Source organism: Apium graveolens, chromosome 5 (genome assembly GCF_009905375.1).
Source record: "Apium graveolens cultivar Ventura chromosome 5, ASM990537v1, whole genome shotgun sequence".
In the NCBI taxonomy this organism is placed as follows: domain Eukaryota; kingdom Viridiplantae; phylum Streptophyta; class Magnoliopsida; order Apiales; family Apiaceae; genus Apium; species Apium graveolens.
This window is the reverse complement of record NC_133651.1, coordinates 288,642,519-288,646,625: the sequence shown is the minus strand read 5'-3', so window position 1 is coordinate 288,646,625 and position 4,107 is coordinate 288,642,519.

Genomic DNA, 4,107 nt, shown 5'->3' with positions numbered 1-4,107 from the left:
CATAAGACGAATAAGCACAACCAATACTAGATATTATACAATCATCACACACTAAGGTATTAAACAACTAACTAAAGAATTCCATAGTAACTCCGTTACGACCCCATGATTACGATTAGCCCATGATAGCACTCATCGTCATCATGGGTTCATATGTAAACATGATAATAACACACGAGAATAATAACTAAAACTACTTTTATTAAACCAGAGTACGTCACAAGAGTAAATAGGTTCAAAGTAAAGAAAACTAGCATCCAACATTACAACGAAATAAAGAATCACAAGAAAATATGCTTCCTCTTCGTTGCGGTGTGCTAAAACGGTCTTCTTCCTTATCTCCTTGCTCCTTGATTAATACTATGATCCAACCTCTGTGAAACGTCTCTGAAAACTACTTATATAGGAGTCCCATAAAACCCAGCTAACTCAGAAGTTGGAAGTTAAACAGAATCAGGAGTCCAAAATAATTATTCTAAAATTCCGTCCCTGAGCAGCCGCTCAGCATTCCTGAGCGGGCGCTCAGCATTCCTGAGCGGGCGCTCAGGCCCCTTCTGGAAAATGCTCTGTTTTTCTCCCGTTTCTTGCTGCATTCTGCTCCTATCTTCCCGCTTGCAATGCCAAACACATACCAAGGCTTATTCTTGATGAAATCCCTCCAGAAATGCAATTAATACCCTGAAATGCACAAACACTAGAAAAATACATCAAATATACAAAATACTTGATTTCAAGACATCAATTCAAGCCATTATAAGACGTTCTAAGTGGTATAAAATGCCACTTATCAATTATCTAGGATACCACAATCCCAGATCAGTTGTACCCTTAAGGTACTTGAAAATTCTTTTCACGGCTATTAAATGAGGTTCTCTTGGATCAGCCTGAAATCTTGCACAAAGATAGGTAGCATACATGATATCAGGTCTACTTGCAGTTAGATAGAGCAATGAACCAATCATACCTCTGTAGTTAGTAATTTCACTGGTGAGCCAGTATCTTTATCTAACTTGGTTGCAGTGGCCATGGGAGTGGATGTTGTTGAACTGTCTTGAATTCCAAACTTCTTGAGTAAATTTCTGGTGTACTTGGATTGACAGATAAAAGTACCTTCTTCATTTTGCTTGACTTGGAGGCCTAGAAAATAACTAAGTTCTCCCATCATACTCATTTGATATCTTGACTGCATTAGCTTTGCAAACCTCTCACATAGTTTGGCATTTGTAGAACCAAATATGATATCATCAACATATATCTGTACCAAAAGTAAGTCCTTTCCATGGTTGAGGTGGAACAGTGTTTTATCAATTGTTCCTCTGTGAAATTCATTTTCCAGAAGGAATTGATCTAAAGTCTCATACCATGCTCTAGGAGCTTGCTTAAGGCCATAAAGTGCTTTGTCAAGCCTGTAGACATGATTTGGAAATTTTGAATCTACAAAGCCTGGAGGTTGTTCAACATATACATCTTCTTCCAATTCTCCATTGAGAAAAGCACTTTTCACATCCATTTGAAAGACTTTAAACTTTTTGTGAGCAGCATAAGCCAAAAAGATTCTTATGGCTTCTAATTTAGCAACTGGTGCAAATGTTTCATCATAATCAATACCCTCCTGTTGAGAGTAACCCTTAGCAACCAGCCTTGCTTTGTTTCTTGTAATTATGCCATCACTGTCAGTTTTGTTTCTGAACACCCATTTTGTGCCAACAATGGATCTTTTCTTTGGTCTTGGCACTAGGGTACAGACTTTATTTCTTTCAAATTCATTTAACTCTTCCTGCATTGCTTGCACCCAATCAGCATCTTGAAGAGCTTCTTCCACTTTCTTTGGTTCAGTCTGAGATAGAAAAGAATGATAGAGACGAGACATTTATTTGATGTTGCAGTTCTAGTTCTGACACCTGCTTATTTGACCGTGCAATGAGTGAGGTCCACAAAAGACTTATGCAATGGTATCCATGTAACGAGCGTTAGGTTAGCGGATCCCAGACTATAAAAGCCTTAGGTCACTAGGCACAAAGTCCCCTAAGAACATAATAACTCGAATACCAAAGAGCCCACTCGTGATCGATTATGCATTAACTCTCTATTTTTTCTTTTCTTTTTTCTTTTTTTCTTTTATATTTTTTTTCTTTTTTTTCAAAATTTCTGAGCAAGTGTGTTTCGCTCCATCTTGCTCAACCCTAGACTACTCGCATAAAAATACGAGCCGGCTACTAGCCATTTGACGCCTATCCACAATTAGCAATAAAATCCCAACTTATAGTAGTAGACTTCAAATCCCAACTTTCAGGAAGAGCTAAAAGGAATTTTAGATTTGAATCTTCAAGATCATATTCCTTGTCCACCAGTGACAGATCATTCAAGAGTTTGACAAACCTGTCATATAAGTCGGTTAATGACTCATCAGCTTTTGAGTCAAAGTGCTCATACTCTTGAGTGAGTATAGTCCTTCTGTTCTTCTTAATTGCATCAGTTCCCTGGAATCTTGTCTCCAAAGCATCCCATATCTCCTTTGCAGTCTTGCAATGAATTACCCTGTTTGACATGACATTATCAATGGCACTATGCAGCAAATGCCTTACCTTTGCATCCTTGGCAATGGATGAGATATCTTCAGCTGTATACTCACTTTTCTCCTTTGGTATGGTCTTTACTGGCTAATCTGCAACTACAACAGAGAGCTTGGTTGGCTTATGTGGTCCTTCATTAATTCTGTCAAGGTATTCTGGATCTATAGCTTCCAGAAACATAGCCATCTTCACTTTCCATATGGGATACTCAGAAGGTCTCAGTATGGGAACCCTAATAGTCTCATATCAACTGTGGATTTGAGTGTTTTTAGTTTCTTCAGTTTTGGTGGGCTTGGTTGGATTTTCTGCTTCTTCAGACATGATTGTTTGGATCTTTACTGTATGTGTGTTAACAAATATGCTCTGATACCAATTGTTAGGTCACACAACACTGTAGAAGGGGGTTGAATACAGTGTTTAATACAATTGAATCGATTTCGAACACGAGTAACAGTAAACAGATATATTCAATATAATAAACTCTATTACAATGGAACTGTTCTCTCTCAGTGATGAACAAATATCACAAGAGCTGCTAGGTTACAATGTATGATCTTCTCGATAATGATAACACATATAGTGTAAACCTATGTCTGTGTTTATATAGTACACAATTATAAGATAGCTTCTAGTTGATATGGAATATAATTCTGTCTCCTAAAATATATCAATCAGATATCTTATACACTTCTTTCAGTCCTCTAACTCTTTCCATGCATATCTTCTTTTGTATTAGTCTCGATCTTCTTTCCTGTAAATCAGCTTCCTTCCTTAATTGTAAGTCCTCCCGTACTTAAGTTCTGATATCTATCTTCTGATATTTATCTTCTGATAACTAAGTTCTGATATCCTTAAGTTCTAACTTCCAGTAAGTACTAATTCGAGTAAGTACTGATATTTCCTGTTTGTTAAGATCTGAAAACTAAACATGAAACATATTAGACATGACATCTCAAATATATCTAACATTCTCGGGACTCTAAAATTCAAGTAACAACCACCAAAATTAGAAGGAACCAAAACTAAAAGTCAGGGGATGTACAATGTAGCATCATGTATCCTGCTATTTTTTATTCAGAAGGCTCACAAACAATGTACATCCAATTTTAAGAACATTAAGGCTTAACATAAAGTTAAAAATTACAGTTAAAAGGCTACTAATTCTATTATGCTAGTTTTTATTTAAAAGGCTCACACACAATTGTTTCAGTATATAGAAGTATATATCTTTTTCTAGAAAGAGTGGAAGAATGATAATAATGTGGGCATGGAAATGGTAACAGAAAATCTTCCTACTTTACTATCCTGGTAGTAGTAGTCCAGAGTCAAGAAGATTACGACCACTTAACTATACTAATAAACTAACCAATTCTTTAATCCTATAATCACATCTATTAACATGTAATGTGAACCCATTATACCTATGGATAAACTTTTTTAGCTAAGCACATATTTAAAAGAAGATTAGTAATAGAAAATTGAAAATAAATATTCTGTGCATATTCGGAAAAATCGAAGAATGGACACGGAATTG